The sequence below is a fragment of the Sus scrofa genome, chromosome 7 (assembly GCF_000003025.6).
Source record: "Sus scrofa isolate TJ Tabasco breed Duroc chromosome 7, Sscrofa11.1, whole genome shotgun sequence".
NCBI classification, from domain to species: domain Eukaryota; kingdom Metazoa; phylum Chordata; class Mammalia; order Artiodactyla; family Suidae; genus Sus; species Sus scrofa.
In genome coordinates, this window is record NC_010449.5 from 86,483,065 (window position 1) to 86,496,207 (window position 13,143).

Below are 13,143 nucleotides of genomic sequence, written 5' to 3' on the forward strand. Positions count from 1 at the left end.
TTATTAAATTAAGTAACTGTTTCCCCAGTGATTTATAGGATATACATTTTGAGGAGATATTTCTTCAGAGTTTTCTCATCTTTAAAATTTTCATCTAGCCTTTCAGTCAAGGTGTTGGGACATTCCCAAGAAACAATTAAAATCACTGCAAAAGTTATATATTTAAAGAATCCTGTGATGTAATAAGAACTCTTCGGGGGAAGTTAATGCCTATCTCCTCATTGGTTTTAAGTCTGGATTTTTCTATCTGCTTTCTTTTTTGCCTTTATTTACTTATTTTTTGGGGGGCTTCACCCTTGGCATACGGAAGTTCCCAGGCTGGGGGTTGAATAGGAGCTGCAGCTGCCAGCCTACACTGTAGCTCATGGCAACGCTAGATCTCTGACCCACTGAATGAGGCCAGGGATCAAACCTGCATCCTCATGGATACTAGTTGAGTTCGTTTCTGCTGCACCATAACGGGAACTCCTCTATTTGCTTTCTTTAGGATTTGCATACTTGTATAGGGAACATAGTGTGTGCATGTGTGTGTAAACATATATATGTGTCTTTTCCTGATAGATTGAAATGTCTTTTCAATGTTGTTGGGCAACAGAAAATATTCTGCCTCACAGCAGGATGACCAGCAACAGGAAGAGTGCTAGAACTTACTCAGCACCTCATCCCAGGTCTCCCTTCTGGCCTCAAATTTCACCATGCTCCCTCTGGTTTTTAACTGCACAGAACATCATTGGATCTTTTTTATTTAATTTTATTTTTTATTAGAGTATAGTTGATTTACAGTGTTGTGTCAATTTCAGCTGTACAGCGTAGTGACCAAGAGATACATCTTCATATTTAAATCAATGCCTAATATCTCTTTTTCGTCTCTCTTCACTTCCCCTTGGGATGGTGGAGCTCTCACACTTCTAATTCAAAGGTCTGGGAGTATCTGGCCGGCCCTGGCCTGTAACCACATTCCATGCAGGTCAGACCCCAAGGCTTTCCTAGGCACGCTGCTGTCCACACATCACTAACCTTTCTTACGCTTCGATCTTAATCCCAGTCCTCAAGATCAGCATTCCTCAGGGGAAGGGAAGATTTGGTGGGCCAGATATTAAGTCAAGTACAGTGATTAAAAGTGTGGTCACAGCTCAAGACTAATGAAAGGCTAATGGAACAAAAAAGATCACCCAAAAGCGCAGCACATGAGAACGGATGTATGATTTTTAAAAATCATTATCAGTGAGAAATTCAGTAAAGGGTATGAAGAAGTTCATTAATAATCTGGAAGTGAGTTGGAGGGGAATCAGGTGAGTGTTCCCCTACTCTAGACAGCAAAATAAATTTCAAGTGAATTTAATAAGTATTTCTCAGACTTTAGTAATTCTTGTATTTCTATCAGCAATTTGCCATATTTTATTACCCATACTACTATCTACTTTAAGTTTTTAAATTGACTCATTTTTTAAAAACTTCTTAAGCAACACCATCTGTGAACACATGGGTTTGATATCATGATTATACACACATCTGAAAAGAACACAAAACCATTTCCACAAAAATATTTATCAGTGGAATTCCTAAAATCATCTTACATTATCACCAAGAACACTTATGGCACCTCTGGAAAAGACTGAATTAAACAGTTAAATATTGAAAGAAGGCAACCTATAAGAAATTGGTAAGAAAATGGAAGAGAATATTTATCAACTCTTGATGACATTTGAGGGGCGTATGTGAGGACTTCTTAAATTCATAAGTGTAAGAAGAAATCCTACGAGAAATGCAGACAGGTTTGACTTGATAAAAATGTAAAATTCTGCTTATATAAACTCAACAAACTCTTGTTCAGCATCTTTCATGAAACCTGAGAGGGCTCCAGGTGAGAAGAGCACTGCATCTGTGCATCTATTTGGTTGAACGTAACCAGGGGCTTGGAGAGGGACCAATGCTGGGCAACAAGTCTTCCCACTGTGTTTCTCTTCTCCTGCCTCCAGGCCAGGTCCTGGGGAGCCTTCAACCTGCTGACTTGGGCACCACAACTCATGCATTTTTTTGAACCAATCCCTCTTCTAACTCTGGGTTTCCCTGACGAAGCATTATTGCGATTTCAGTGTTGGTGTTGGGTGGCTATCTGTGCACTGTAGGATGTTGAGCTACATCCCTGGCCTCTACCTACTTTATGCCTGGAGCGCCCCCCCCCCCAAGTTGTGACCACCCAAAACATCTCCAGCCATTGCCAAATGTCCCTGGGGCAGGAAGGCAAAATTGCCTCCATTCAAGAACCTCGGCTCTAACTCTTGTTTTTGGCCTGGTGCTTCTGAGATGAATCCCCCCACACTCCATTCTCCCGCCCCGGCCAACCCATCCTATTACCTTTCTATGCTAAACCCCAAGCCCAACCCCTGTGCCTCCCCTCAAATCACCCCAATTTTCAGTTCTCTTCCCAAAAGCATGCAATTCTGCTCTAGCATTTGTCCCCTTCTTTTCATATTTAATTATTTAATGGAATTAGGAGTGGGAGTTGTTTTTTTTTTTTTTTTCCGGTCTTTTTAGGGCTGCACCAGTGGCATATGGAATTTCCAGGCTAGGGTTTGAATCGGAGCTATAGCTGCTGGCCTACATCACAGCCACAGCAACGTGGGATCGGAGCCACGTCTGTGACCTACACCACAGCTCACGGCAACGCCAGACCCTTAACCCACTGAGCAAGGCCAGGGATTGAACTTGCATCCTCATGGAGGCTAGTCAGATTCATTCCTGCTGAGCCACCATGAGAACTCCTCCAGGTAGAAGATTTAAAAAAAATCTTGTCCTTTACATAGTCTAAACTCCTCCTCTTATAGTTGAAGAGGCCAAGGAATAGAGATATGGTTTTAGTTGCAGCTTCTTCAGCTGCTTGCCCCACTGGAAGGGAAACCCTAGGTATGTGCATTAACCATGTTTTTTATTTTCTGTATCTGATGCTTTGACATCTGCAGCCTTGCTGACTCTGGAGTGGCAGGTCCTCTCAGGGTTAGCCAATTCTTAGATAGTAAGCAACTGGCTTGGGAGTGCAACTTTCAAACACAACCAGCCAATCTAAAGCCCACACCCCTGCTACCTCCCTTATCGGGGCCACTATCCACCTGCCCTAATCACCTGAAGCCAGGTACCAGACATCTATGCATCTATCTGGTTTTATATATATATTTATTGTTTTTTTATGGGTGCACCCGTGGCAGATGGAGGTTCTCAAGATAGGGGTCAAATCAGAGCTGCAGCTGCTGGCCTATGCCACCGCCACAGCAATGCCAGATCCAAGCCTGTTTGTGGCCCACACCACAGCTCATGGTAATGCCGGATCCTTAACCCACTGAGCAAGGGCAGGGATGCAACTTGCGTCCTCATGGATACTAGTCAGATTCGTCTCCACTGAGCCATAATGGGAACTCCTATCTGGTTTAATACAACCAGAGGTTACAGTTGTACCAGACAAACAGGGACAGCTCCTATGCCCCACAGTCTGCTGAAATTATTCAAAGTAAGCCAATCCTAAACCTGCTTATTCTGCCTCATCTTTCTTCCCATGGAAACCACAGTTTATTGTGCCCTTGCCCACAGTTCTCCCCTCTCTCTCTGCCTTCTGAGCAACCTGGTGCTACTCCATGTGGCCCTGCATGATGTGATGTGCCACCCCTCTTGGTATCTGGGAGTGTAACAAACTACATTTTCAATGGCAGTCATCCCCTGATCTGTTGGCCCAACCATACCTAAATAATAGTAAAACCTATATTAAAGCCAGCTGACCGTATGTTCATCTTTTCAGCCTTGCACAGTGCCTTGCCCAACTGGGGCTCAATGAATCAAATCTAACTTCATCATTAAGTGGGACTTTGCTTCCAAAGTCTTCCCTGCAGTTTGCATGCCGTGTTCCCATGTAGTATTTTTAACTGCACAAGACAGTTTCACCTCTCAGCCACACATAGAATGGGACAGACTATCATTCAAAGAAACTCAGACTGCAGATGTTTGGGTCAAAGTGAATTACATGAATTGGCAAGGGATTTTTTTTTCTAATTAGGTTTTGCCTCCATTGTTATTAAAATAAGCTTAACATCACTTGTGATGGGGGAATGCTGGCACCTTCTTGGTTGAATGATAGAAGATGATCAGGTGAGAAAAATTTGCTCAAGATAATTTACCGAATTCTGCAATCACAGATATAAAGATGCTTAGATCATCCAAATGAGAAAATATATGGGAAAGCACTTTGCACACTATAAAGAACTCTATAAAACAAGGTATAATGTTAGTAATAACCACTGCCCATTTGGCCCTGCCAAATATCCTCAAGCCATAGTAAGGATAGAGGTTGATTAATTTAAAGCTCTATGTTTCAGGATGTCAGTGTTCTTTCCACCACCAACATGATACTCTTTCCAAGTAGTAAACTAAGACAATAAGTAAAAATAGCATGTTAAAAAACAGTAACATGCATGGTTGGATTTCTTTTTAGTGAAAAGCAATTAGCAAAGGTGAAAACTGCCTTTCTGTTTAGCTTCTTACATCCAAGCCCCGTTGTTTATAGATAAGGTCATGTTCCAAGTGTGTTGGGTTCCCGAAGCTGTGTTGGAATCTCCCACATCTTTGGTTCCTCACTGGAGAGTCAGGCTCAGTAAATGAACTTTCAAGAGCTGACAGCTTTAATTAAGAGTCTGAACCCAACTCAAACAGTTGATTAGTCCTGAGAATAGAAGATTAAAGTAAAGCACAATTCGTGAATTTGCAAATAATTCTTCCTTCACAGTTCTGGGAGGATACTGAATACTTGCTTTCAATTTGTGCATAAAAACCATTGGGATTCCTGCTTGTTGATTCTCCAAGGACACATTATAAGTTTGTGGCCTCACAGACCCATGGTGGGGAGAAAAGCAAGGGAAAAGGGTGATATGGCGTCAGTCACATGAACAAAGCTAGAATTTCTAACCGGGTTCAAGAGTCTTTTTTTTTTTTTTTTTTTTTTTTTTGTCTTTGTCTTTCTTGGGCAGCTCCTGTGGCATATGGAGGTTCCCAGGCTAGGAGTCTAATCGGAGCTTTAGCCGCTGGCCTACGCCAGAGCCATGGCAACGTGGGATCCAAGCCGCATCTGCAACCTATACCACAGCTCACGGCAACACCGGATCCTTAACCCACTGGCCAAGGCCAGGGATCGAACCCGCAACCTCATGGCTCCTAGTCAGATTTGTTAACCACTGAGCCATGATGGGACCTCCGAGAGTCTTTTTTTAAGACTTTTTCCTTTTTTGCAGTAAAAATATACATAACATAAAATTTCCATTTTATTCCTTTTAAGTGTATAATTCAGTGGCATCAAATATATTCACATTATGGAGTCTCTATCACCACTATTTATTTCTAGAGGTTTTTTTTGTTTTTTTTTTTGTTTTTGTCTTTTTGCCATTTCTTGGGCTGCACCCGCAGCATATGGAGGTTCTCAGGCTAGGGGTCTAATTGGAGCTGTAGCTGCCGACCTTGCCAGAGCCACAGCAATGCAGGATGTGAGCCGCGTCTGCAACCTACACCACAGCTCACAGCAACGCCGAATCCTTAACCCACTGAGCAAGGCCAGGAATCAAACCTGCAACCTCATGGTTCCTAGTCGGATTCATTAACCACTGAGCCATGATGGGAACTCCTATTTCTAGAGTTTTTTTGTCACCCCCCAACAGAAACTCTATACTCATCAAACAATAACTCCCAGTAGATATCACTGGGTAGTCATGATAAGTACTTGTATTCGTTCACCAACTGGCCAGGAGTGATGTAATAGCTGAGGTCATCAAAGTTCAAGGTATACTTCTCAAACACTAAGAGTTAGATATTATACGCTGTTCACTAGGCTTTCCAATCACATTTCACAGCAACCCAAGGCTCTAAATTCTGTAGGATAAAAGTCAGTAAACTTTTCCTTTAAAGGGCCTGACAGGCCTGACAGGGAAAATCTGAAGATCTTATGCAGGTTAAGTGCTTAACGAGAAGGAAAACAAATTTCCACAAATTTCTTTTATTTATTTTTTTTATTTTAGGGCCACACCAGGACACATGGAAGTTTCCAGGCTAGGGTTTGAATCAGAGCTGCAGCTGCTGGCCTATGCCACAGCCACAGCAACTCCAGATCCAAGCTGTGTCTGTGGCCTACACCTCATAGCAATGCCAGATCCTTAACCCACTGAATGAGGCCAGGGATCGAACCTACAACTTCATGGCTTTTAGTTGGGTTCATTACCACTGAGACATGGTGGGAACCCCCAAATTTCCACAAATTTCTTATTGATGAAATTAAAGTATCATAAAAATGATTGAGTACAGGTCAGGTCTAACAGCTTCATGAGGTGCTCAACAGTCTTTGAGATGCTTTTTCCTATACAGTAGGTTTTATCACTGCACTGGGCCCTTAAACCTCACAGACACTGAAACACCACTGGGCGCAGAGCTCTAAAGAGACTGGTATAGGGTTCAGCCTTGATAATGGTGTTTCCATGACAATTGAGATCTCTAGCTTGGGCTTCTGCAGGTGCTTCAGGTGCCAACAGAAGGGTTACATCCATGAGCTCATGGGCATCTGCTTTCTTATTGCCTCCTCACCAAATGTTCAGCTCCTTCTTCTGCCATCCCCTCTTCCTTCATGTTAAATATCAGCTTGATTTTATATAGATGTTAGCTGTGATTTCAGCAACTTTTCCTTATTAATCAGCTTCCATCAGTGTACAAAAAGGTACCAGCTCACTCTTGGCTCTTCCTTCTGATTAACTTCAGAGAACATCCGTGAGAACTGAGGACTTTGATTCCAGCCAATTTCCCCAGTCTGTTATAAAAGTACTTATAGTCATCTGCACTTCAGAAAAGCAAACAAGCCATTTGGATCCCAAGAATTTCCTACCATCTTCATTCCTGATCTTTTCTCTTTGTCATCATGAAACTATCACTGATAACCAGGAGAGGGACTGTGTAATTTTTTATCCAGACCAGAACGCTTTCAGAATAAACTGAGTAAACTGAAGCGCCAACCAGAAAGGATACATAGACTTGGATTACCAACTCATGTTTGACTTGTCCTTCTCCATCTACACTCATCTTATAAAGGAGACAGACTTTATAATAAAACGACTTCTAAGAGAATGCTGCATTTCAAATCTGCACCGCTGAAACCCCAGAAACTAAAACAATGTAAACTCTGGTGATACATATCTATGCAGTTGGTTGAGCTGGAGCTGGTGAAAGTGATCATTAGGGAAGACTTCAGGAAAAGGTTCATGGCTATAGAGACTTTTCTGGGTGCCTCTCACCCCCATTCTGAAGGCCTTGCTTTACAGTGAGCCAGATCCCCTGTCCTGTGTTAGTGTCCTGGTCACACCTGCAGATAGGAGTTCCTACACTCAGCTACAACTGCAGCTTCACCTAGCACACAATTTCACCACCAGCCCCTAGACTGGGCCAACTCTGAGATAAGGTCCTGCTCATCTCTGTATTGCCACTGGGGGAGGGGTGTAACTCCTGCATATCCACTGTGCTCTAGAGAGGATGGCTGAATGAATAGATTAGTTGAAACATCTAAAGCCCTCCCTCCACTGTAGAGAGAGGATTCAGCCTCCTGGCAGCATGTCTTAGGGAGGATAAAGGGAAACCCCAGCCTATCCTTCTCACCATTGCCTACCTACCCACACCCATCTGGAGTACTCCAAGGGCAGGGCCTTTGCACTGATTGTTCCCTCTTCCTGGAACAATGTTCCCTCATTTTTCCAACAGATATGTCTTGGCTCACTGCCCCCTCTTTCAAACTTTGGCTCAAACCCCCCCTTCCCAGAGGGCCCTTTCCTGACTATCGCATTTTAGAAAGCATCTGCTCTCCTACCACGTCCATTGCAGCCCTCCCAACTCTCATCTCCTTTTATCTTCTTATTGCTTATCACCATATCATGTATTATGTGCACTGTCTACCTCTGCCACTGGAGTGTAAGCTCTGTGATGGAGGCATCATGTTGTATCCTCACATGGGGAAAGGGGCGAGGGACCTCTTGGAGCCTTTTCTGTAAGGGCACTAATCCCACTCATGAGGTTACCACGCTCATGACCTAATTACCCCAAGGCCCCACCTCCAAATACCATCACATCAGTACACCAGCACGTGAATTTGAGGGAGGTACAAACATTTAAGCCATAGCACCTCCACTGGCCAGTCTTTTAGAGTCCACTATTGAAGTCACTGGGCCTCCTGCTGCAGACACAGTGTTGGCCTTGGCTGTCGTTGTCTGTGTTTTTATTGTATTAGAAATATACTACTGCACATCCTTAACAGAGAGATTGGCAGCCTGAAAACTTCTCATTTCATTCATATCACACGGTATGGCTAAATCTGTGCTCTTTAAAGAGAAGCAGCATGCCTGTCCATTGTGCCGCGCTCTGCTCTTGAACCCGCCTTGCTGGGACTTGAAAGGCCCCTGCCTTAAGTCGGCCTTTCTTCCCTTCTTTTGTTCACTTCTTGACAGACCCACTTTCAGAGGCCGTGTCCCTATTAACACAGCTGCTGCCTTTCCCTGAGAAACCCCCTGGAGGGCAACTGGGTTGGGGGGCACTTGAAAGGCACTCTTCTTCTGGATGTTTGATGTATCCCCTTCCCCACTCTGCTGATCCTGGATAAATGCCACACCCCCGACAGCAGTCACCACTCAGAGAATGTTGCTCTTGTCTGGAAGAGGGACAGTGGGACTGTCAGTGAAGGCTCCAAATGGGCTCAGGTTTTGCAGCCCTCGGTCTCTCAAGGTCTTGGTGTCCTTCTCTGCAAAGTGGGTCCTGTCTTGGGATTACAGTGAGAAGCACTGGGCAGACATGAATGTCAGTTGCAGTGCTGCTATTTAAGTGATGGCTCTGCCATTCGGATGAGAAAAACCATTGTTGCGTGTGGACTCGCTGAACCCCCTTGGAACAGCTGTCCTCAGGGAAGATGCCTTCCATCAGCTGCATCTGTTAGGGGGTGATAAGGACTGGTGGATGGAAGAAAATGGAACGTGTTGACCATGACAGAACCAAGCTGCTGTCTGATGGCTCTGAGGCCGTCCAGAGGGGAGGCCTGCCCAAGATTAAATCACTGCATTTTCTGCCATCTGCAGCAACATGGATGCAACTAGGGACTCTCATATTAAGTGAAGTCAGTCAGAAAGAGAAAGAAAAATACCATATGATATCACTTATACCTGGAGTCTAATAAATGACACAAATGAACCTATCTATAGAAAAAAACTCATGAACTTAGAGAACAGACTTGTGGTTGCCAAGGGGGAGGGGAAGGGAGTGGGATGGACTGGGAGTTTGGGGTTAGTAGATGCAAACTATTGCATTTGCAGTGGGTAAGCAATGAGACCCTGACGTATAGCACAGGGAACAATATCTAGTTACTTGCAATGAAACATGATGGAGGATAATGGGAGAAAAAGGATGTATATCTTTGCATAACTGGGTCACTTGGCTATACGGCAGAAATTGACAGAACATTGTAAATCAACTATAATAGAAAAATATAGATCTTACAAAAAAAAAAAAAAAGAAGTGCTCTGCTAAACAGCACACAGAGAGGCACATCTGACAGTCATGATGCCAAGAGCTGGGTGTGGCCTGTCCACTGGCCACAGGACTGTGCTAGATGGAGCCCCAACGGGATGCACACAGAGTGGCCTGCTCCCTGAATAGTTTAACGATGCTTCAGTTCTCTTGAGCGAGACCCTGAAATATCCCTTAGGTCCTAGATTCCCTCCTTCACCAAGTGCCAACACTTCTGGCTTTCTTTGAAATGCTTCCCCACCCTGCCTACTCCCTCTGCTCTTCCCGAGATGTTGGGGTTGCTCAGAGCATCCTTAACCCTTTGAACCTCCAGCTTCCATTGTCCATCTTCATGGTCATGACTTCAGATGCATCTTTAGGCACAGCTGGTGCCTGGCTCCAGAATCATAGAACAGCCTGGAAATCCTCCTACAGATCTCAGACCATGCCACCCCACTCTCTCCCAGTGTCCTTTTAGGGCCTGGCACCCAGTCCTGCAGAATCAGGGTGCTGCATACTCTCCTCACCCTCCTTCACCAGTCCTCCTCTAAGATCACTTAGACTTCAGACTCTTCCACCTGAGGAAGCAGGTGCCCTCATCCTTCCCTCTGGATCGGTGACCTCCAGTTTAGCTTCCTGTATTCAGAGGGTCATTCTCTGTCAACCTCTCCCAGTTGGACTCAGATTTCCAAAATGCAAAGTGCAGCAGGGTGCCCCCTCCTTGAAACTCTTCTAGGTTCCCTCACAGAATCACCCCGCTTTCCAAATAAGTTTCGGATTCCTTAGCACAGCACACAAGACCCCTCTGAGACAGTCCTCTTCATCCTCATCTTCACTGCCCCACACATCCACCTGCTGACTCCACCAAGCAATGGGCAGTTTCTGGAGTGTGCAAGTCAGATCACAAGATTGTGCCTTTGAACATTAGCTTCTCTCTCCGGAACCCTTTATTCTATTTTCCATTCACTTAATTCAGAGTTTATAACTTGCCAGCCCCAGGTCATATCTGGCCTAAATATGTATTTGGGGGGGGGGCTAACATATTGTTAAATCTTTTATTTTATTTTATTTATATATATTTTTTTGCTTTTTAGGGCTGCACCTGCACCATATGGAAGTTCCCAGGCTAGGGTTTGAATCAGAGCTACAGTAGACTGCTTATGCCACAGCCTTAGCAACGCAGCATCTGAGCCACATCTTTGACCTACACCACGACTCACAGCAACGCTGGATCCTTAACCCACTGAATGAAGCCAGGGATACAACCCACATCCTCATGGATACTAGTTGGGTTTGTAACCCACTGAGCCACAATGGGAACTCCAATGTTAAATCTTTTAAAAATAAGAAGCTAAGGGTTAAAACTCAAGGAACCAGTATTACAAAATATCCTAAGTTTTGGCTTCTTTTGAGTAATCAGAAGCACTAGCAACCCTGAACCATAGTAAATGGTGGAGCTGAGAAGAAGCTGTGCCTCATGTTGGGGGTGCAGTATATACTACATTTCCCCACAGTTCACACCACTCATTATTGTCTTTTTTTTTTTTTTTTTTTGTCTTTTTAGGGCTGCACCTGGGCATATGGAAATTCCCAAGCTAAGGGTCGAATCGGAGCTACAGCTGCCAGCCTATACCACAGCCATAGCCATAGCAACACCAGATTCAAGCTGTGTCTGCTACCTACACCACAGTTCATGGTGATGCCGGATCCTTAATCCACTGAGCAAGGCCAGAGATTGAATCTGCATCCTCATAGATATTAGCTGAGTTTGTCACCGCTGAGCCATGATGGGAACTCCCACTCCCTATTGTCTTACACCGAGCTGCTTCACTTATTTATGTGACCTGCCTGGATACATGAAGACACTGGAATTTAAGCTCCCTAGACCCACTCCTACTCAGGTGGCAAAACTCAGCTCATGCCACCTCTGTGAAACTCCCTGATTCAGAAATTCCTCTTAGGCCAAGCATAGCAAGCCCACAGGACCCGGGGATGTACAGGAAGTGGCAGGGGATACTAGTCTCTCATCCTCTTTCAATGACAGCTGACAAGATGCTTGTTGATAAAATCAACCATGGCAGAAGAGGAACATCCAGGACACTGTCCTTGCCCCCCCTCCCCACAATAATCAGAAGATGAATGTGCTGGAAAAGGAAATTTGGGAGCTCTGTCCTCCCTATGACAAGGCTTTTGGGGGCTTGCTGATTGAATCACTGATGATAGACTAGTAAGAGGAAGTCAGCCCTTGCTCTGGAAGGATGCTCAGCCCTAAGGTCTCAGGTGTCAGCTGTGGCCTCCATCCCCCGCCCCACCTGTGTTCTATAGGAGCTCAAGGCTCCAGGGAGGATCTGGAGCAGGGGCAGTCCTGCCTTTTGGGTCCTCCCCGTGAGCTGCTTTCTGACAGCCTAGAGAAAAGCCCAGAGATGGTGTTCAGGGTGGAAAAAACAAACTCCAGCCCTGCTGCTTAGGGCATGGGAAGTGACTTCACCCGCAAATATCACTGTAGCTACTGGCAGGTGGGAGGTGGGGTGGGGATGGGTGAAGCGAAGATGGTGGCATCCAAGGCGTGTCCAGGCTGATGCTAGAATTGGGTGTCTGAACGGGGATTTGAGGAGGAATCTACTCCAATGGACAGAACCCAGAGGAGGGATCTTCACCAAGTTAACGCTGCCAGGGCACTTAGCACAGGGCAGACATGGACCAAGTCCTCACCACGGATTTTCTCCTTCCATCCTTATAGCAAGCCTACGGAGGGACATTTTTATTACTCCCACTTGGCTTAGCAATGTTAAGTATCCTATCCAAGGATTTACAGTGAGGAGCGGGCTGGAGGCAGGATGTGAACCTGGCTCGTCTGACGGATTGTCTCCAACTTAGGAAATTGGTGTGAGGGGTGGGAGTGGGGGGTCAAAGCCTGAGCTCAAACAAAACTGGGGCTTCGTGTCATAGAAGCCAACCCCAAAGAGAAGCCAGAGAGCAGAGCTGGATGGTCATCATAACTGGGACATTATACCTGGCTCCAGACTTGCCCAAAACGTACTGGCCATAGCTAAGAGGAGGAAGCATGAAACCAAGTCAGCACAAGAGGTGTGGGCAGGAGCCTGGGGTTGTCCCCAAGCCGACTTGATTCCTACATCCTCATTCTAAGAGGCTTTGACCCTAATACTCTGAATGTTTCCAGCAGCTTCTGACAGAAAGTTCAGGCTTCAAAGAAGCCTGGGAACCTGGTTCTGTTTTAAATAAGCACAAGTGAGAGGAACAAAAATGAATTAACATGGCACCCCCTCCTTTGCTCTTCCTCTTGTCCTGAGCATCAGTCCAGACCCTGGGGTAGGCTGGGGCCCCAGGCGCATCACAGTCACAGGCTCGCCTGCCTGCAAGGTATGGGCTGGTGGCTCTGGATGGTGCCCAGGGGACAGTGGTTCGAGCTGTCACTGAGGGCTCGGCATCCTGAGGCTGCTAGAGCCTCCCATTTGTCCTATCATTATATTCTTATAGAAGATGCCAAGGAAGAAGGCTAGGGTGAAGGAGGGACATGCCCAGGCCTGCCTTGGGGTTTAGAATGGTCAAGAGGCAAAGAGAATT

At 45.3% G+C, this 13,143-nt stretch overlaps 1 protein-coding gene across 1 annotated transcript in view; it reads right to left on the reverse strand.

Annotated features, from left to right (window-relative positions):
* The window catches only part of ST8SIA2 (ST8 alpha-N-acetyl-neuraminide alpha-2,8-sialyltransferase 2), a 63,931-nt gene that overhangs the window by 32,763 nt on the left and 18,025 nt on the right, over nucleotides 1-13,143 (reverse strand).